The sequence below is a fragment of the Chroicocephalus ridibundus genome, chromosome 9 (assembly GCF_963924245.1).
Source record: "Chroicocephalus ridibundus chromosome 9, bChrRid1.1, whole genome shotgun sequence".
NCBI classification, from domain to species: domain Eukaryota; kingdom Metazoa; phylum Chordata; class Aves; order Charadriiformes; family Laridae; genus Chroicocephalus; species Chroicocephalus ridibundus.
Genome location: NC_086292.1, coordinates 4652610 through 4674635, shown reverse-complemented (window position 1 = coordinate 4674635; position 22026 = coordinate 4652610). Strand labels below are relative to the sequence as shown.

Genomic DNA, 22026 nt, shown 5'->3' with positions numbered 1-22026 from the left:
TCCTCGCAGGATGCCACCTGCCCCTGGGAGGGGACCGGCCCCGGGGCACATGGCCCAGCTGTGAAACCGCATTTGAGGTCTGCGCCACGGCCCCGAAAGTCGCTGCTCCCTCCATCCCCCTCCTCTCCCGGCTCACTGGGGCACCCTGCCAAAGCCGGGGGGCTCCGCAGGAGCATGCGTGGGGGAAGACTGCAATGTAACCCCATTTCTCCGTCGGATCAGCACTTCTCCTCTCTCCCATGGCAGCCTTTGGACGGTTATTTTTAGCTGCCGTTATTTCCCTCAGGCCAACTTTTCTGTCACATTTCATCCCTTTCTCAGTGTTTCTGGTTGTTACTTTCTTCCTTCAAGATGCCTTCTCTTCCAGATCTCCTCTCCATCTGCCTTCCCCCACGCTCCCAGCTGCGGGGGGATGGAGGGGCGAGAGCTCAGCGCGGGTTTGGGGATGGAGAACAGGCAGAGGCTGGCTGTGCTGCCGCTGAGCCGGGCTGCCAGCGGGGAAGGGCTCCTCGGGCGGGATTTGGGAAGCTCTCCCAACATCGCCGAGGGGACTCTGCACTGGCGTCAGGCAGAAGGAGCTGGAAATTCCCTGGCAGCACCCCAGAGAGCGGGTTTGCTCCGGCAGTTCTGCTGCCCCGGGGCCAGGTGGGAGCCGGGAGGAGCGAGGGAGGCTGAAGGCACCCCAAATCTGCTGCTCCTTCCCTGTACCCTTCACCCACCCGGCACAACAGCTGTCCCCGGCTGTGACGATGGGCTTTGCTGCATCCCAAGGCCTTCAGCGGGAGGGTGGAGGCTGCAGCGAGGAGACCCACGCCACGTGTCCCTCCATGGCACATCCATGCCAGCCAGCAGCGTGGTGGCAGGGAGACAGGCAGCTTGATGGCCTCCCATGGCTCCCCTGCCTCCATCCCTGCACAGGCTGATGGGCACCAAGGCGCTGGGGGGCTTCCGTCTCCCCAAATGTTATTTTTCTTTGAAGCTGGTTGTGACACTCGGATGAATGGATTTCAGAGACCAAACCTGGCTTATTAAAAAAAAAACAAAACAAAAAAAAAACAAAAAAAAAACCAAACCAAAAAACAAAACATAACCAAAATGTCAGGGCTGATTTGAAATGGAAAACATGGTCTGGGGGAAAAAAAAAAAGAAAAAAAAAGAAGAGACAAGACTGTTTTCTATTGAAATGCATCAGGGGATGGCCTTTTCTCAGCTTCTCTTTGTCCTTCCTTCCTTTTCCCCCAAAGCACTTCTAATGTCTTCATCCTGCTACCGCTCCTTGAGCCGTCTGTCCCTTCCCCCCAGCGCTGCTCATGGCAGCAGCGAGGGCCAGGGAAGGGGTCCCCGACCGGCCTGTGTCCCGGCTTTGTGCCAAAGGGCTTGCAGGGGCTGGGGGATGCCTGTGCCAGCCCCCCCTCCTCCTCCCCAGGTAGCAGAAAGCACGTGAGCTCCGAGAGCAGCAGCAACGGGGCGTCTTGGCATGGCAGCGTGCCCAAGTGCATCAGCCCGGGCGATGAACAGGGTGTATTTGCTCTGTCACAGCATCCCTACCTTCCTTTGTCCCCCTGGTGAAAGGAAAGCCCAGACTTTCCTCCTTTGAGCTCATTTCTCTTCCCTCTGTCAGGGCTGCTGGACCACAGAGGACATGTAGGCAGCTTTTTGGATCTCTTCACTTGCTATCCTGAGGGCTGATGCTCCGGCACTGGCAGCACCAGCCATGGAGCGCCAGCTGGCAGCGATGGCTTTCCTCAGCTCCCCCTCAGTGCTGCGACCCTCCTGGGATGAGGTCACGGGGTGCCAGTGGGGTGGGATGGGACCCCCTGCATGGCCCGGGCAGCCCGGTGCACTGCAGGGCCCTCGGTGCTTTAAGGTGATGCCGTAGGAGATCTGGACTCTCAAAAAAATGGAGAGAAAGCTTCCAGCCGAGTTCCCAATATAGTAACAGCGCTTCTGCTTGTCCTATTTTGTGGTGACTCTCATGCACCTCGCTCAGCAGCACGGACTGTTCCCTGGGCTGCATTGCGTTTGGCCCTAACACTCGGATATTACTAATACGAGATGCTGACGGGTCTGCGTTACGCGGCCTCGTGCCCTGCGCTGGGATCTGCGCAAAGCCGAGAGCTGCCGCCGAGGCGTGCGGCCACGGCTCTCCGCCGGCAGAGACACGGGCTGCTGCCAGCACAGGGACACAAGCTTTGGGCACTGAGATGGCACGAGGAAAAGTCACAGGCAGGGAAATGCCCAGGACCGTGGCTGAGATGCTGCTGTGCTGTGCCGCATCCCGTGCAGCCCGGTCTGCACCATGCAGGACCCTCCAGCGCTTTGGGGCCTCTGCACATCGTGCCGAAGCTCTGAGCAGGCACTGAAGCACTCGGGATTTCAGAAAATGTGCCCAGACCAGGCGGGTCTACGTTAGCTCAGAAAAGCACCAGACATTTCTATAAATAATAAGCCACAGTGGCACTAGGCAGGAATAAACACCTCCTGCACACGAGCCCTCCTGCTCCAGGACATCAGCCAACCACTAACCTGCGGGGTTAAGATAAAACAGTCCCTGAGGGCTTCCTGTAATACTTTTTTGAAGTGCTTTTTAGTACTTCTTGCAGCGTATTGCTGACAGAGACAGGAGGCTGTCCCAGACAGGAGGCTTCAGGGAGCTGGGAGATGGGGCTGGCCCAGTCGGGGACAGCAACTGATGTGGTTGGTGGGACCACGCCGTGTACCACGGCCCCGAGCATCACCTGCGCCCTGCTCTCTCCATCGAGCCCAGGATCACAGCTACCTTTCCTTCTTCTCTTACCGGGTGTCATCTTAATCTTTCTCTGAATCGTGGCTAGAGACCGTGATGCTGCATGTGTCTTTGGAAACCTAACGGGTAAAATCCCAGGTGTTTTAGGGCAGCAGAGGGGCGGTTGGGAAATCCGGCCCCAGTCCGACTCACTGCGAATCGGTCCTTGCAATCTGCGTTTCGCTCGGGTCCCGGTCCTGAACACAGATGTTCTGGAGCACGTGCTGCATAATGGGTTAACGTGACGCTGCTCCTTTGCTGGGGAACTGAAGCATCACGAGCCAGATGAACATCGAACACCAGATAACGCGCTTCCTCCTGCGAGTGTTCAAGATGGAGAAATCATCCAGCCTAAAATTCACAAAATTGCAAAAACTGCGGAGCGTTTCCCTCCCAGACGATGTGCCTGAGGGCTGGGGGTTGCTCCCAGCTCCTCCGCTGCCCTGGTATTGCCCGTCAAATCCTCAGCAGTGCCTCCCCGCAGCCCTTCTGCCGGTGGGAATGAGGAGGGGAGGAGGATTGGCGTGTGCAGCTGCTCCCCGTTGTTTCCCATCTCATCCTCCCCTGCTGACCGAGCACCTGGGACCTGGGGCCTCACCTCATTCTTCGGAAGTTCAGGTTTATTACATCGTGTATTACGGGCTGTTTGTAACAAATCACCGCGGAGAGAAAACTCAAGAGTTTGCAATGGCTTGGACCAAGCAGCAAACCCAGGTTATTTATATTTTATAATGTGAAATCTATGCTTGCTCTACAAGGGCTTGGGAGTTAGATGCCTTTCAAGCTCCTGAATAGCAAAATAAGGCTTGAAAGCAAACACTGCTGGGGTATTCTCCATCATTTAAAGCAGAGGTTTTTAATTTTTTAATTCCTCTTTCTGTTTGTGTCTCCTTCTCCTTTCCCCTTCCCTCCCTCTCCTTTCTTCCTTCAGTCTCCAGTAAGGATGCCCCGCAGCCGGCAGGACCCCTCCCGCAGGGCCCACGCTGTGCCGGGGAGCGGGTCTGGGGGGGCTGCTGCCTGCAAGCCCGGGGCCAGGCATCCCCGCTGGCTGGGGTCACGGCGAAACTCAGCTGAAACAGGAAATTTCTTCTCTGTGTGTTACTACATGGTTATTCCCTGTTCATTGAGCTGGGAACAACTCTGCCCCGGGCGCTGGTCCTGTCTCTGCTGACATCCCTGCCAGTCCCAGCACAGGGACACAGTGGGGTGGGATGAAGCTCCAGCCCCAGAAGCTGCTTGAATTATTGCGTTGTGGGTAATGGGTGGGTCTGCCCAGCTCCTGTTACAGACAGCAAGTCCCTGGGTGTCAACGCACACCCCCAGCTGAAGGTTTTTGAGAGCTCCACACCAACATTGCTGTGAAACATGGAGGCCACCAGCTCCAGGTCCACCTTCCCAGGACTGGGGTGGTAAGGCCATGCTTTGAAGACGCGTCCTCATGGCTGAAACTCACCCCTAGGGTGAAAGACCCGTGCTGGCTCTTTGCACTTGGAAAAAAAAAGCAGAAACGTTAGCAGCCAGCTGCTTTCCCATGAGGTTCCACCAGCAGCTCACGCAGCCTGACATCCCCTAACGATGCTCCGCAGGAGCCCGGGGCAGAGCGGAGCGCGCAGGCGGGGCGGGGGAAGGCTGGGCTCGGGGGGAGGCTCATGCCCACCCCGCTGCGGGGAAGCCCCGGGGTCTTTCTCCTCCGTAACCCCCTCGGCCGCTGCTGCTTCGTGCGATGCAACCGCTGACCGCGCACCGCCCCCCGACTCCAGCGGCCAGCGAGCCCCCGGGCGGGGCTGCACCGGGCGAGGGGGGGGGGTCGGGAGGCGCCGGGAGGAGCGGGGGGGGGACCGGGCGGGGGGGGGCTGGAGGGTCTGGGGCGGGGGGGGGGCCGGCGGGGGGGGGGGGGGGCAGGCGGGCCCTAGCGCGGCGCTGCCGCTAGGGGTAGATCTCGCCTAAGGAGAGCCCGCATCCAGCCTGCGGGAAGGGCAGGGAGGAGCGGGAATGGGAGCGATGGGGAAGGAGGGGAGGGGAGGGAAGAGAAAAGAAGAGGGAAGGGAGAAGGGAAGGGAAAAGGAAAGGGGAAGGGAAGGGAAGGGAGGGGAAGGGAAGGGAAGGGAAGGGAAGGGAAGGGAAGGGAAGGGAAGGGAAGGGAAGGGAAGGGAAGGGAAGGGAAGGGGAAAGGAAAGGGGAAAGGAAAGGGGAAAGGAAAGGGGAAAGGAAAGGGGAAAGGAAAGGAAGGGAAAGGAAAGGAAAGGAAAGGAAAGGAAAGGAAAGGAAAGGAAAGGAAAGGAAAAAGGAAAGGAAAGGAAAAAGGAAAGGAAAAAGGAAAGGAAAGGAAAGGAAAGGAAAGGAAAGGAAAGGAAAGGAAAGGAAAGGAAAGGAAAGGAAAGGAAAGGAAAGGAAAGGAAAGGGAAAGGAAAGGGAAAGGAAAGGGAAAGGAAAGGGAAAGGAAAGGGACAGAAAGGAAAGGAGGAGGAAGGAAGACGGACTTCGAGGTTCATCAAAGGAGCAACACTCTGGGTACTTTATTTTCACTCAGGATAAAGCAAAAGCACACACAGAACAGATCTCCACCCTCCGGTTTCACCAGGGTTCCCTGCCGGAGCCAAACCCCAGCTGCTGTAAGTGACCCAAGTGATGTGGGGAAGAGATCAGTTGCTCTCCAAGTGGGTGGCGACAGCAGCAGGGAGAGAGGGAGCTGGCTGGAGAGCCCTCTGCCAGCCGGCCTGAGGGCCTGGGCCAGCAAGGCAGGGCTGCTGGAAGCCCGTCAGGACAGGGAATGGCCTCGCTCACGGCTCTGGGGGGAGTGCAGAGTCGTGTCTCCCCTCCTGCAGCCAGCCCTGCCTGAGCTGTGCCTACCCCAGAGAGCTCCTCCCCAACACGGGAGCCTCCCACCCCTTATCGCTGACATCAAGTAACAAAGAAGGAAAATTATTTCCCCCCCCAGACCAAAATTTAGGTTTCAGAGGGCTCATTCCACATGCATTTGTTGGAGGTGTAAGAAATCATAGGGCTGGGGGAAAGATTTCCCTCCTTTTTTTTATTGTACTGGGACCAGTAGGAAGAGGAGACAACGGGCAGAAAAGGGCCCACAGAGCCACAGAGGGACCTGGTGGTGGTTGGGGTTCTGGAAGCCCATCCTGCCTGGTGCTTGTCTTTGCTGTCTCAGTGGTAGCAGAGGCCTGAGAACAGGGATTTACTACAGAAAGCACATTCAGGAGAAGCATTTTGCATGTGTCATTGTTCGGCAGCTCCCTAAACCATAGCGACTGAGTCATTGCTTGATGACTAAAGTCAGCCCTGCTGTAGAGATGAAGAAATCGAGGCACTGAGCAGGGCAGGGAGGGTGATTCTCCCTTACCGGTCACGCCAAAATTGCCTGGAGAGCTCGGTGAAGCTCAGGACTCCTTTGTGATGGGCTCCAGCCACAGGAGATTACAGCAGAGAAGAGGCGCAGCTCGCGAACCGTAGGGCAGGAGAAGCACCGACAGCCAAAACAGCCTGGCTTTTACAAATCTCGAAGCTGGAAAGTTTGTTCCGCTGCGATGTCCATCACCATCCACGCCACTCGCCCAGACCAGCCACCCCCCGGACCTTCTTCATGCACCTCCGAAAGGCTGGGTGGGAGGCTCAGCCATCGCACAGCTGCTGGGCTGCTCCGGGCGGGAAGTGAGAATCACAACAGAGGCGACGGAAATCAAAGCAGGAGAACTGGGAAATGACCTGTTTTGGCGTTCAACCAAGGCTCGAGACAAAGCTGGGCTCCAGAATGATCTTTCTGGGTCAACGGCTCCGGCATCTGCGCTTCAGGTTTTGTTTGCACCTTTCCGAGCGGGTGAAGGAGGAATGTGGGACCCTGACCCGCCGGGTGGCTGGAGACCTGCACGCGTGGACACGGCTCTTCGAGCCCAGGAGCAGTGGGAAGGGAACCTGACAGGGTATTAAATGACTCCCAAGTCCGGTTTGTTTAGAACTTTTTGGTTTGAAGGAATATATATATATTCCTTCATATATATATAGGGAAAGGGTTGAATTTCAGCTCAAATCCCATTAATAGACGACTCCTTTGTTCTGACATTGAGCTGATTTGATTTGCAGAATGTACACGGAGGACTGGCCAGAGCAACACATACAGAAAAACCCACCATCAACCGAAGGCACCGAGGGCAGGGAGCCTGGTGAGGACTTTGCTGGGGCAGGAATGGAATGGAAGCTTCGTGGGTGCTTCACAGGCAGTCGATGCCGGTGCTGGCACTCGCCATCCCACTGCTCGCAGCCTACCGCTGGCAAGCAGCTTTCCCTAGGAAATACCGGCTCATGGGGTGTGCTCAGCTCCCCCGAGGGAAGCGCTGCTCCAGCATCCCTGGGGAGGCTTTTGTGGCCCCATCCTCTGGAAAAGAGGGGGCAGAGCCAGAGAAGCCCAAGCTTTAGGACCTGGAAGGAAGGGATTTGGCATCATTTTTCCATGCGGGGCCCCTAAAGGTGATAGATACAAAGTCGGGAGGGACACGGAATGGTCATGTCCTGTGGCGGAGGGGGAGGATGCAGGCCCCCTGGGTGCGGAGCAGCCCCCGTGCCGAGGGGCGCAAAGGCAGAGGCGTTGTGGCTCTCCCTGGGGTTTACAGGTCGAGCTGGCGGGGAGAGGGTTGGGAAGCCAGGACAGGGGTGCACATTGCTCCACTCTCGGGTGGGAGGGAAGGGCTGCAAGCCCACCGCGTTGCACCGCAGCGTTGCGTGCATCAGAGCGGGCAGCTGCCGGCAGGAGGGAGCGGGCAGGGCAGGCAGGGAGCATCCTGCCAGCTCCGAGGGACCAGAGCGTGCCCTGCAGACTCTGCCGTGGCTTACAGAGATGCAAATGGATCATAACTGACTGAGGGTGAGACAGAGGAATTCCTGCCTGTTTTACCATTTCTCTCCCGGGGCGCTCCCTGAGTGTCCATCCATCACGGTGCTGCTGGATGAGTCCAGACACCTGTGACGTGAGGACACACTGGTTTTCCATGTGGGTGTCCCCACTTTGCAGAAGAGAAACGAGAAGGATTCTGCCCTCCTGATGTGGGACCCTGCAGCCTCGGTGAAGCGAGAAGCATCTGCTCTCCCCACGGCCATGCATAAAAGAGATTTGCAAAGTTAGCTTAGCTTTTAAGTCAATTCATCAGCGGAGTTGCAGGTGTCAAAGTGGGTTAGCAGAAGAAAATCTCAAGAAAATAAGCAGATGGGTGATGAGCAGCCAGCAAAATAAAATCACCAGAGTGCTTTGTCTTGATTTGCGGGAGCAGCTGATAAGCTCGCGGAGCATTACAAACACTGGGGGACGAATCCTGCTGCTCCATCACGAACAGGAGAGGGCTTGGTCCCCAAAAAGCAGGTTTCTCGGGAATTTCCCCTTCGTAAGGTGGGAATATATCATCATACCTTGTCGCAGCGGCAGGACGTTGTGCCTTGGCAGGAACATAACAGCGGTGAAGAGCCTATTAGCTCTTGGTTTAAAATGTAAGGGAATTCAGAAGGGTTTTTGAGAGTCTAAAGGGAAAAAGAAAAGAGAGAAAGAAGAAAGGAGGTGAATGTAAGAACTTGGGTGTTTCTATAGCAGCAGCAACGCCCTGTGATCAATGCTGGGAGCAGGTGGGACCGCATCCACGTCACTCATCCCAGCGTGATGACAGTGCTGTCAGCAGACAGATAAGGGCCGGTTCCTTGTACGACTGATGTCCCACCACGCGCATCTGGGCTGAATCCCTTCCCCATGAAGCTGGAGACGACGGGGGGCAGGGGGAAGAAAGCGGACGCTTGGAGAACCTGCAGGAGAGAGGGAGGAGGCAGAGCCTGGGGGGGGGGGGAATCCAAGGAGCCAAAATGCACCGTGTTTCTGCTGGAATTTCCCACCTGAAGGTGCAAGCGGCAGGTTGTCCCAAAGAACCGAGTCCCATGAGACACTGATGGGCACGAAGACCGTGGGGAAAGGGGCAGGCGGAGGCTCTGTGTTCCCCACGAGAGCTGACCTCTGCAGCGCAAGCAGCGTGAAAGGGGAGCTCCTGGGGCAGCAGGAGATGGGGGCGGGCGGGGGGCAGAGCCTTCCTGCGCCCACCGCTCTCAGCAGAAAGTGTCCCGAGGACAGGAACTGCGAGAGCTGGTGGAGAGTCAAGAGAGCAGCTGAGAAAACACATTAATGCACCATAAAGAATGTCTTTGCTTCCCAATGATCTTTTTTATTACTATTATTTATTCATTTATACACTGCTGCTTGGTTTTTTTTCTTTTTTTCTTTTTTCTTTTTTCTTGGTGTTTTTTTTTTTTTTTTTTTTTTTTTTCCTTTCCCCCCCTTCTACCAGGCCTTTCAGTGCTTCATACCACCCTCTCCGCCCCTGGAGACTGCATTTAAATACTGTCTGATCTTTAGGCAAAAAGCGAAGGGCTGGCTGGAAGGCGGGTGCAGGGGGGGGAGACCATCAGCATGCCCGACACACGCCGCAACTCAGCGAGCGGCCCAACGCCACGGCCAGCGCGCCGGACCCGGCCGCAGCTCCTCCGTCCTCCAAATATTTAGATTCTAAAAAGGCTGGGATAGAAACACCAAGAAAAATAAATATTTTACAAACACAGTAACCGAAAACCTAAACAGGAACCCGCCGCTTCTCTCTGCCCAGTGCGTGCTACCGAATCAGAGCGAGCTGTGCATATATTTCACAGCTGTGGCACTGACACTTTATTTCCTTACAAAGGAATGCTATGCGGCTACGGCATAACATCAGGCAACTTTTATATAGTTTGGGGAACGAAACAAAGTTATCTCAGGATGCCGGGCAGCTCGTGGGCCGGTAACGTCATGCTGCTCCCCCACGGCGCTGACTTGGCACAGCTCGGGAAATCCAAACCTTTCTCCTCTCGGAGAAAACACGCGGGGAGCCCGGAGCTGGCCAAGCTCTGGGTCCAAAGGGCGACGGATGAATGCGTGTGTGCGCGTGGTAGGGCGGTGTGTGCTGGGCAGGAGCGACAGGACCACGAAGTCCTGAGCGAGGCGGGCAGGGGGATCGTCCAGGGCTCTGGGAGCCTCTCCGTGCCTTGCTTTAGAAGCGCAGGGAGCGCAAGGAGTCTGCGAAGCCCCCTGGTCGCCGCGCTGGCCCAAAGGCACGTGCTGGTGACTGGCACCATCTCCCGCGTGAGGCTGGCCCATGCTCTGCCCTCCCAGCACAAGAAACGCGGTCCCTCCGGGGCTCAAAGAGTCAACATCCCAATTTCTGACACTGCGTAACTGCCACCAGCCATGACCATTCCCTTCTCTCCTTGGGAAGCCGCTGAGCTCTTTTGGTCGGCAGTTTTTCTGGCTCCTATTTGCAGTCTCTGCAGGCCAAAGGAGACCTTATCTTTTTGACTCATTACTTAGGGGTCCCTCAGGAGCATGCTAGGCGACCCCAAGAGACACGTGTCCCTTTCTGGGAGAGAAGGAGGAGGGTAGATGGTCCCAAACCAAAGAGGAACAAGATGTAACACCACGTGGTGGTGTGGTTGCTGGCTTGGCTCACCCAGGGACTGGTTGCAAAGGGCGACCACTGCCGCGCAACTCTCCCTGGTCATGCCGAATCGCTCCCATGTCAGAGCAGTGGAGGAGTGAATGGGCGTGAGGGGCTTTATTGGCCTCTCAGCCCTAGAGACACGATGGGACGGGACCTCAGGATCCTCCTACTGCCCCCTCGCAGCCTCCCACCCACGCACCAGGCACCAGGGCTCACGCCTGCCCTGCTCTGCCCTCGGGGGAGAGGTACGTGTACGCCGGAGTGCTTTTGTCTTGGTAGTTGAGCTTTTTCGCTGTTGTTGTTATTTTTAATCCCCATATTGTTCTGGATTTACGTCAGAGACAGCAGGTTGGAGAAATGTGCCTGGCTCTTTGAGCAAAAACGTGTCAAGGTTGGAAATGTACCCCCCCCCCCGCCATGCCACACACACACACACACACACACACGCACACACACACACACCCCTCCCGGGGAGAACGTGGTGCCTCCAGCATGGCTCCACTGCCCTGCAGCAGCATCCCGCCGGGTCCGGCAGGGCGTGGGGACAAGCTGCCAGTCTTCATCCTGTAGATTTCGGCAGTTTTTATTCACTTTGAGCCCCAAAACCAAGGCATTGGTGTAAGATCCCGAGCAAGAGCAGAGTGGGGAGGAAGGGGCTCGCAGTGCCAGACCGAGCAGAGGACTTGGTCCTGCGCTGCTGCACCGTGCTGGGATCCATCTACCCCATGGGACAGGAGCTCAACCTACCCCTGGGCGCGAGGGACCCCGCAGCATCTCACCCTCCGGTCCAGAGGGAGCTGCCGAAGAGCCAGGCAAAGGCATGTCCTCCCCTGGAAGCCCAGAGATCCCGGTCCAGGGAGCCTGGAGCATCCCTCGTGCATAAGTCCCAGCAAGGTAAAATCCAACAACCCCCAATGACAGTAAGCACTGAATAAACCCAAATTAAGTCAGCACGGGTGAAGCTGGCTTGCCTGTAATGCAGCGTGCCCCAAGAGGAGCGGGGAGAGTGACGTACCCTTGGCGCAATCCATGAGAAAGACACGAGGCTGAGACGCAGACGTTGGCGACCTCCTCGTCACTCGAGCCGTCCTCGCCTTCTCCTGTCCCCTCCCTGCCCTGCTCCTTATCTCTCCGGCTGCTCCCGCCGCCCCATGCCGTGCTCCTGCCATGCCCAGCTCCGCTCGGGAACCGGGGGGCTGCTCTTGTCTCCTCCCCACCCGCAGGGAGAGACCCCTTCTTATCTGCCCGGCTCGGCATTCGCAATAACCTTTCTGCATAGCTTTTTCATGCCCTCAAGGAATTAAAAAAAAAACAACAAACAAAAAAAAACCCAAAAAAAACCCCCACAACGCCAAGATCTCACTGAAAGCAACCAACTGTTCTCCTCGCATTTAAATGTTGCTGCTCTTTTGATTTTAAATGGCTTTAATGCCAAGTTCATCTGCTAATTCCCCTCCTGCCCCTTGTGTATTGTATATTAGGAGAAATGTTGTTCTGTATCATGAGCAGTTTATTTTATCGAGTTTAAGAGAAAATCCCATACTGAGATGCTGCAGATAAATATTCATTGTCACATCTGTTTTGGTTTAAGATTGTTGCCTAAAATGTTAAAAATACAAACATATTTGGCGGGGGAGAGACTAGGGCGGGAGGGTTGGTGTGGGCTGCTGAAGTCTGGGCCTTTAGTGCAGCTCGTCAAACATTTTATCGCCGGCAAGGAGAGGAATCACAATGAGGGTGAACTTCACTCAAAGGAAATAAAAAAAAAAAGGGAACAACAGCCCCGACAAGACCCAGACAATCCCAAAGCCAGGGCTCTGCTCACAAGCGGACCTGCCCTCAGGGGGAGCATCCCCCAGCTTAGCTCCAAGCTGTGGGGCTGGGGCACTGCCTTGGCATCACTGGCGATACGGGAGGTTTGCCATTGTCACCTGCTCAGACCATCCTCGAGGAGCTCTTATAGTGCCTTAGCTCCCGGCAATGAGAAATAGATTAAAGAAAAAGGCACAACCGGGATGTTTTCCTGGTCCCTGCTGCTGTGAGGGATGCCGCACTGGCTGCTCCGGCACACGAGGTTTGAGCTGTGCGGCCCCAGGGACCTGACGACACCACGGTGGTGGTGTGGCAAGTATTCTGACCATGCACAACCAGCTTCCAGCCCAGCTCCACCCAGCAGTAAGATGGTGGCCTCTGCGTGGAAGCAGATGGTGGGTTCCCTTCCCCATCCCATCCACGTGACAAATGAGCGTCCTGAATGACCGGCACCAATTAATTCCCCTGGGAGTAGTTTTCAGCAGGGAGGCCGAGAGCTGACTTGGGTCCTGCTGCCTCCAGGAAGGTTTGTCCAGACCAGACTGGAGACACACAGTGATGGGGCAGCGTGGGACAACATCAAGGAGATTCAGTTTGACACGGTCTACGCTGTCCCTGCTCTGGAGACAAACAGAGCCCTTCCCTCTCTGGGGCCACCAGTCCATTACCTCTGCACGGCACTAAAATTTTATTTTACATTTAAACAAAATAAACTAAACGCGCTTGACCTTATATTTTTCTTTTAAAGCTTTTGCAGCTCCACCGAATGCAGCCGGTGAATATGGGAAGGCATAATAATAAGGATAACGCTTTCCACTTACTGAGCACTTTATATTCTCCAAGCACTGTACAAACATTAACTAATTAAACAGAGCAAAGAAGCAGCCCTATGCTCTGTCCTAGTGCTGGGAAATGGAAACAAGGAAACTCTGAACCAATATGTCAATAACATCAAAGTCCTATTGTCCTGGCCTTGGCTTTGTTGCAAAGGAATCCGAAATTGTCTCAGAGTTTCCAACACGGCTTCAGGCTCTTCACACTTGGGAAACAAGTGTGAAAAAAATGTTTCGGAGTCAGAAGACAAACCCTGATCAAAGTTGGCAGAAGTGGCCAAGGAGACCCCGGGACTGCAGCCTCCCCCTTTGATGCCGCCTCATGTGGGAGCCATCCCGGCGGCTCTCGCACACAAACCCCACAGCCCTTTCCGAGGGCTGGCATCTTCCTCGGGGCCCTCTCAGGCGCATCTGGGGGATGTTTCCTATTAAGGATTCACACTCTGGTTGAGTTACATTCCTAATTGTGGAGACTTTAACGGCCCTAATAGGAAACACACCCGCAGCGGAGTCCCTGTGAGTCATTCTCCCATCGGAGCGGTCCTCGGGCCAGCTGCCACATGGCAGGGACACACTCTGCATGCTGCCTGCTCGCCCCGGGGGGACGCAGGACCAGGGCTCCATGGGGACTCCCACTTCCAACCTTCTCACCACGCCGCCACCGCTCCAGCCCCAAGGTGCTGAGAGTCCCATGCCCACTTGCCATCTGGTCATGACTTGATGGGAAGGTGCCTTCAAGGACACCCTCTGCGTTGTCCATCCCGTTCCCACAAAAGTGTCTGCAGCTCTAGAGGCAGGAGGGATTGCGGATCAGAGCGTGGCACTCAGTGACACTGGGGAATGACCAGGGACATGTTCTCCACACCTTTGGTTTGCATTGTCTGCCCAAGCGGATGGGTCCATAGCTGTCCTCTGCCTGTCTGGTGGGAGAAGGGAGTTAATAAATGGGGCCAGAAGGGTTACGGGCAGTTCCAGAAAGTCCCACCCCAGCCCATGCCCAGAAAAAGGGGTGCCTCAGTCCCCCTTCCTGCAGCAGCTTGGGGATCTGAGCTCTTGCCCCCAAGGGCAGTCATCCTCTTGTTTAGCAAACCGAGGTGACCTTTGAGTGATTCCTGTTTGTGCCAGGGCTCGGGTGTCCCATTCATCTTTGCGACAACCCGCACGGCTCCAGGAAAAGGTCACCTCAGCTCTACCAGCCTTTCCCTTTCACATTTATGCTCATGCCAAATTAATTCTTCATCGTAAAACTAAATGCCCCCATTGCAATTATTTGATGTTTTCTGAATCAGCCTAGTTTAAGATGTCTCCCTTTCCTCCTCCCCACCACTCTCTCCATTGTTGAGAGACACCAAAGGAAAAGCATCAGCCCATGCATTTTCAGGACAAATTCTTTAACTCTGAGGACGTTCTGGCTGAGTCTCAGCGCGTTTTTCTGTGTCTGCTTGACAGCAATACCTGGTGATGTCAGATGAGCCTCTAGGGCCCTCAGCTCTCATTACCAGCCTGTCTAATTAAGGAAGAGATGCTGTTGCTGACTGCTTTTGGTGAGCGACATCGGGGATGCAACAAATGCCAATCTCCATCACACAATGGAAAGCACCAAGGTCGGTGCTTTTTTGGGTCTGGATCTTCAGAGCAGAGGTGGGCAAGTATCTCTGACCTCTGTTGACAGCTGTGTTACAGACAAGAAGATGCCACCATCAGCATCAGGGGGCCCGGAGCCAGGGGGAACATCTCTGAACCCCCAAAGGGTGCAGCACTTGGGAGAGCCTAGAGCCTTATCTTATCTGAGCAGACTCACTCCAGTTGCTAATAATTAGCAAGGGGCTGGGTGATAATTAAGGCAAAATGAGCCATCCCCCATCCCTCCCACCCCGGATGGAGGGTTGGGTTGTGAAAACAAGGTCCTTAAGGTTCCCATTACTATTGCTCTCACCCCTGCGCCCCCCTTCCCCCCTCCCCGCTATCTGCTGGCACTTTCACCGAGGCTCCTCTGCGGCCCCTCGCTCGGGCGCAGCCTTTCCCAAGGCACACGCTCTCAGGTTGGGGATGCTTGGCTTGGGATTGCAGCGCAGGGGAAGGGGGAACTCTTGTTTTTATTCTTCCACAGTGGGAATGTTTTTCCTCCTGTTATTCATCAAATTCTGCTGGAATTTAATACTCACCAGCCCTAAATAGCCTATTGCACTAACAGTGATTGATGGTTTCCAACGAGTCCATAAATGCTGCCCCTCCTCATCCCTGCACTTTCTCTCCCTTCTCTCCCTATCATTCCATCTCTCCTCTCCTCCCTTTCTCTCTCCCCCTCTTCCGGGCTACAGAGAAGCTGATCATGCTGTTGTTATGTGGATTGATTTGTTTTCTGTTTCTGCTGTGTTTTGGGATAGGAAGACATCAGGGATTTTTGAAAGAGCAGTGAAATGCCATGGCCAATGAAGCCTGACTAGAAATTCCTCAGGTTATTATCTCTCAGATTAGGGAAATCTGGTGAATTTCTGTACAGAAAGACTTCAGGAGAAGAAAATGGCAAAGCTCAGCAGCAGCTGCCCAGTTCTCCCAGTCTGGAATGGGCGTCTCTGCCCACGGGAGGGGGATGTGTTTCTGCACACCCAGACCAGAGTGTGCAAGCAGACCTCCCGGTCCTGGGATGGAGGGAATATACACAGGATTCACAGCCCGGGGGAAGTGATGTGAACTTCATCTGAAGTTATAGCAGGCGTGGAGTAGCCTGGGACAAGAACCGAGCATGGCCACGTGCCCACAGGGGCTTATTTAGTGGCAGCCATTGCTCAGCCCTTGCCTGGAAGAGCAACTTCTACTTTCAAGGCAAGAAGGCCAACAGCATCCTAGCCTGTATCAGGAATAGTGTGGTGAGCCGGACTAGGGAAGTGATCATCCCCCTGTACTCGGCACTGGTGAGGCCCCACCTCGAGTACTGCGTTCAGTTTTGGGCCCCTCGCTACAAGAGGGACATTGAGGTGTTGGAGCGTGTCCAGAGAAGGGCTACAAAGCTGGTGAGGGGTCTGGAGGACAAACCTCATGAAGAACGACTGAGGGAGCTGGGGTTGTTTAGCCTGGAGAAGAGGAGGCTGAGGGGAGACCTTATCACCCTCTACAACTACCTGAAAGGAGGTTGTAGAGAGATGGGGGCTGACCTCTTCTCCCTGGTGACAAGTGATAGGACGAGAGGAAACGGGTTCAAGTTATGTCAGGGGAGGTTTAGATTGGATATTAGGAAACATTTTTTCACTGAAAGGGTTATTAAACATTGGAATAGGCTGCCCAGGGAGGTGGTGGATTCACCATCCCTGGAGGTGTTTAAAAAAAGGGTGGATGGGGCACTTGGGGCACTTAGGACTTCTAAACGAAGTGGCTTTTGTCAGGGTAGGTTAAAGGTCTGACTTGATGATCTTAAAGGTCCCTTCCAACCTCAGCAATTCTATGAGTGATTCTATGAAATCCCCGGGCGTTAGGACCGTGGGTGAGAGAGAGCTGGTCCTCGGGAACAACGAAGTCTGAGGCCGTAACGGAGTAAGGTGAAACCTGGGGAAGTCACCCTTCATCCTCTCCAAACTCCGTGGACCGGGGAACAAAAACCTTCAGTAAATCTGCTCTCAGCGAGGGCAGTGCGGGATGCACGGAAGAAGCTGGGGATGGTGGGGGTGCAAACCGGCCACCCGCACGCACACGGTTTCTGCGGGGCAGCGCGGCTCCCCCTGAAACACAGCTGCCCCCTCTGAACAACGGGCTGGAACTGCCCCCGGGACGTCTCCCTCGCAGTCTCGGGGACTCAGGGACTCCTGGCTGTTTACTGGACCTTCCCACAAGATGCAATCAATTATCCCTGCCTTTCTCCTTCCCTTTTGCTAGCTTTCCCGAGCAAAGCTTGCTTCTACCTGGTGGGGGCTGCCCTTCCCTTGGTAAGCAGGACGAACTCTGAGGAGCCCTCGCTATCCTGTTCGAATTAAGCTACCTGAGATAAAATCTGGGGAGCTCTTAGAGGGAAACAACTTAAAGAGATGTAAAATGGTAACTTGATTTACTCATTTGTTACTGAACGTTTGATTCCTCCCCGAGCCGCCACCCAGCCAGCTGGGTTATGTGTCAAAGGGAAAAAAAAAAAAAAAAAAAATCCAATACAGGCAGATCCCTTATCAGATGCACTGCATTAAAAGGATTTGGGGAATGCTAATGCAGACACAGGGAGTGGGAGATGGCTAGATTGGCTGGCTAGGGGTGGCCAAGCACAACGAAGCACCTTGGCTACCCCCATCCCCCAAGAAAGGGCTGGGGCTCCTGTTTTCCCCCCGGTGGCAGGGCTCTCCCCACAAGGGAGCTGGATGAGGGTAATCTCCACCGCATGCCAAAGGTGGGCTCCCAGCCTACGCCCAAGCCTCCGCAAAGAACATTTCTTGCCTAGATTTGCCGGCTGAAGTCAGTTATCTTTCGGTGTGTGGGTTAGAGACAGCTGTCTGAGCCTGCCGCACGCCCCTTTTATAGCACGGATTTAGGCCAAATCGCTCCGCAGCTGATGGGCATCCTGTGGTTTCCTGCGCACGAGGACGGGAACGCTGTCTGTCCTCAGATTGATTCGGAAGACCCAGCCCAAGGGAGGTCTCTGGGCACCGCTCCCCAAACAGCCCCGGTCCAACAGGGATGGAGCCCAGGACAGAGCCCGCGCAGCCGGGGATGAGGATTCAAGTTCCCCGGAATGAAAATACCCCCAGGATTAGGCCCTGAGTCACACTAATGACTGGGAGAATTGTTTTGCAAATTAACAAATGCAATTTGTTTCCCAAACAAACACAATGAGAAGAGGGCAAGGTTAGGACAGCAGGAAACACACTTTGCTCATTCATTTTGACAACTGCAGTTTTGTTTCAATTACTGATGTGCATCCTCCGTAATGTCCTCGTGAGCACGCTCTAGTCACCCTTGCCAAAACGATGAAGTCTTGGTAATAGGAGACCTTCAGCGTGATGGCTCTGCTATTAAACCTGTGCTGGGATGCGGAGAGAGCCATTTTTGTGTGTCCAAATGATGAAGGGCAGATTAGTAAGGCCCTGCTGTACTATACTGTGAATATATTTAGCTACTCAATGTGATATAGATTAAGAGCAGCGGGAAGCCTGGCAGTTACACTTCAGAGGGCTGGGAGGGAACATTTCCATTTAGCTGAGTTGACATTCGCTTTGCACGCACCTGTTTGATGGGCGCTTGGCCCCAGCACCAGCCCCCTCTCGGGGCTCCGTCCCTCTTTCCCCAGGGCTGCTTTACACCTTCCGGCCTTGGGCAGGATCCTTCCCATCCGAGCTGCCGTTATTGCTGCTGCAAAGCAGCTTCTGCGTGAGTCAGACTCAAGCCACGACGGTTTGAGGAGTTTTAAGGACTCTTTAGGGCGTTGAGCTCTCTTTTAGGGTTCTTTATTGTCCCTTTCTGAGCTAGGCAGTTCCCTCCAGCCCGTCCCTGCCCTTGGGGTGGGACAGCCCTCATCCAGCTCTGCTGGAGCCAGCCATGGGGCTGAATTCACATTTCAGGGCACGTCACCCTCTTGCTGCCCCCATGCTCGGCTCCGTTCCTCTCGTGTGATGCTCAGAGCAAAGACTTTTTCCCCCGGGATGGCTCCCGTGCCTGTCCTTGCCCGCTGTGCATGAAAGCATCAGACCCGGTTATCCCCACGCACGCATCCGCAGCCCATTTATAAATCACATGGAAGGAGAAGTGGCCCCTTCTTCCCCCCCGTTCACAGGGTGGACGTGCCGTGCTCCCGTATCGTCGGGGAGATGCTCATGGGTGCAGCCAGCAGCACCAGGTTAGGTCAGACTTGTGTTTCTCCTGTACTGATATCCTGGGAGAAAAACACGTTTTCCTCACATTTGCAACTGAGGTTTTCCAAGAATTCCTCTCTGCGGGGATCCCAGAACCGGAGAGCCCCGGAGCGTTCCCTGTACCGGGGCCCTTCCCTGCACCGCCAGAGCCCTTCCCTGCACCGTGCCCTTTCAGGATAATCCCTTATTACTTAGGCTGGAAATTCCTGAGAGCTGGAGAACTCGTCTGATGATTTGCAGGCACACGGCCATTCTAGGGACTATATGATTTTAATAACCATCCCAGCGCTGAGGCATGTGGCTTTAACAGCCCTCGGCAGCCCATCTTTCCACAGGGGTAATAGGAAACTTTGGAGACGTTGACAAAAACCGAGGTTGCACTCAGCAAAATGAAAAGCAAAATAAAAAATCCGCCCCCCCCCGTGTCCGCCCCCCCAAACCTGTTTCAAGTCAACCAAAATGTTTTGTTCAATCGTAAAACAAACAGTCCCTTTGCTTGTGCAAGATTTCCTTTTCTTAAGCTCCTTAAGTGGGTTGGAATTAAACATAGGCAAATTTTGTCTGAAGACATCATTTCAGAGCAAAACCAAACAAAACAAAAAAATCAGAAAGCTTCCCTGGAAAAGCATCATAACAAAACGTTTCAACCTCACTGATTTTATCTGATTTTTTTTTTTTATTATATTTTTTGGGGGGGGTAGGATATCATTGCTATTTAGTGAACCGTCTCGGTTGACCTGCAACTGCACTTTTTGGCAAAGAAACTACTTGTCAGAAGAGTTTCGCCCTGCATTGCAGCCCACGTATTTATTCGATGGCCGCTAACGAGGACCGTGCCCGCTGACGAAGCCGCCTTCGCCCCGGCTCCCTTTTTAAGCCCAGCGATGCCGTGTGTCGGTGAGCGACGCTGTGTCGAGCGCACAGAAAAGCCAGAATTTCTGGTTTCCATAAAGGAATATGGAGAATATTATCCAGTGAGATTTGAAACTTAGGTGGGAAAGTTGCCAGCGTGCAGCATTTTCAAAGAAACTCCTGTATCTCATATTGCTGAAAACTGGGAAGTCCCATGGGCTTAGGGAAAGGGGAGCCAGGAGGGGTGGGGGTGGGGGGGTCCCTGTAATGGACATGGGGATAGAGGCAAAGCAGGGGGAAACTTTCTGAAGGGTTTCTTTTATATTGGAATAAGTCATAATTAATGCTATCAAGTGGCGGAAAGGCAGCTTCGGGTAATGCGAGAAGAGCCTTATCTCTCCCTGCGTCCTGTGGCCCGTCTGCGGCTCTGGTCCCGGGGATAAGCAGGTTATATATAAAAAAGTGTCAGGAATGGGGTGGTGTGGAGGGATCGGGGTGCTGCTTCTGCACCCCTCCTCCCGTTGCCGAGGAGTCCGGCTCCAATCCCGCTTGGCTCGGGATAGGGGGCCAAATCATAGAATCATGGAATGTGTTGGGTTGAAGGGACCTCTAAAGGCCATCTAGTCCAACCCCCCTGCAGGGAGCAGGGACATCTTCGACTAGATCAGGTTGCTCAGAGCCTCATCCAGCCTGGCCTTGAATGTCTCCAGGGGTGGGGCCTCCACCCCCTCTCTGGGCAACCTGGGCCAGTGTCTCACCACCCTCAGTGTAAAGAACTTCTTCCTCATGTCTGATCCAAACCTGTCCTGCTCTGGTTTAAGGCCATTGCCCCTCGTCCTATCAGTGCATCCCCACGGATCAATTTTCAGCCAGATTGGCTTCTGGATTGGGCTGAATATAGCCACAAAGGCGAGCAGTGGTGTAGGAACAAGCACCCTGCAGGAGGGAGCAGTGCCGGGCATAGTGCCGGGCATGGTGCCGGGGTGATGGGCACCGACGAGGTCCCCAGTAGGGCGGGTTTCGGCAGCCCCAGCGTGCAGTGCCGCCAGCATCTGCAAAGGCTTTCAGGCCTTTTTGTGGTTTTATTAGTGCCTCAATCAGCCTTGAGGGGCTGGGCCGGTTACCATGTCTCTGAGGCATGAGCTCATAGTGTTAGTTAGGCAATTTGTTAAATAGAAGTTGATTAGAGGTTTCCCCGCCTGGGTCCCGCGAACCATATGTCGTTGTTTATTTACACTTTTTTGGCCGAGCTCGCTTGCTTTTTCTCTCCCCCGGCAGTCGGATCACAAGGCGCGTGATGCCGCTTTAATCAGTGGCTCTGATGCATCCTCCCCGACGCGGGGCGGTGGCACAGGCTGAACCCGGGTCACCTGGGTTAGGACAGCCCTGGCCATCGGGGAAAAGGCTGGGCAGGAGGGAACAGGTACCATGAAACTCTGTTTTGGGTGAAAATATTTTGCCATATAGCAAAACAAACAAACAAACAAATATTAAAAATTCAGCACTTAAAACTGGTGGATCGAAAAATACTCATCAAAATGCCTGGGCGGTGAAAAAGCCTCTGTGATCTCAATTACCTTCTTCTGTAAGGATCCTTGCATAGCTGAAATTGTTTAGTTTCTGAAGAGCGATGATAAAAAAAAACCACTTTAGGTTTTATTTCCCTACTTTGGCTTCCCTTGGGGAAAAGAGCCGGAGCGAGAGATTCCACGCATGCACACACGCACACGCGCATTCATGCACACACAAAAGCCATATAACAAAAACCCGAACAAACAAAAGCCTGCAAACTTGTTTGCTTTAATTTTTTTTTTTCCCCCCGCTGAAAAAATGTGAACTTCTCAGAGAAAAACAAAAAAATGCGGCTTGCTTGTTTTGTCTTTGTGGCCTGCCCTATTTTGGGGGAATTTGTTTTCCAGTTTGCAGCCATCCTTAGTCTTAAATTTCTCCTATTAAGGATAATACTAAAAGCTGCCCTAAGCCATTGCCCCTTGGAGGAAACATTAAGAGGGATGGAAGTGCTAAATAGGAGGCAGCAGATCTGTTCAATCCTGGCAGGAACAACTCGGTCCCAGCTTTTCTCTTCCCCCTGCACCTTGTGAGGCCGCCCCGGTGCTGTGTGATGTGACGGATGGGTCCCCTCAGCCTGGCCCCGCGCTTTCATCCCCCGGCTCATCTCTCCCCAGCGCAAAGCAAATTGTCAAAAAGCAAAAAAAAAAAAAAGCTGAAAGACCGAACCAAAAATAAATATAGGTACAAGGCGTGATGAATGGTCCCTCCTCTGAAATTCATCTTCGTGAGAGACATAAGCTCCCAAGCAAGTCGGCAGCCGCCCGGAGCTCGTCCAGCCTCTCCTCGGCAGCGGAGGGAGATGCCACAGCAGGAACGTGCCACCACGTGTCACCTCGGGC

At 54.3% G+C, this 22026-nt stretch overlaps 1 pseudogene; it reads left to right on the top strand.

The window, feature by feature from the left end:
- The first annotated feature begins 12335 nt into the window (after nucleotides 1–12335).
- The window catches only part of LOC134520861 (uncharacterized), a 29970-nt pseudogene continuing 20279 nt past the window's right edge, over nucleotides 12336–22026 (top strand).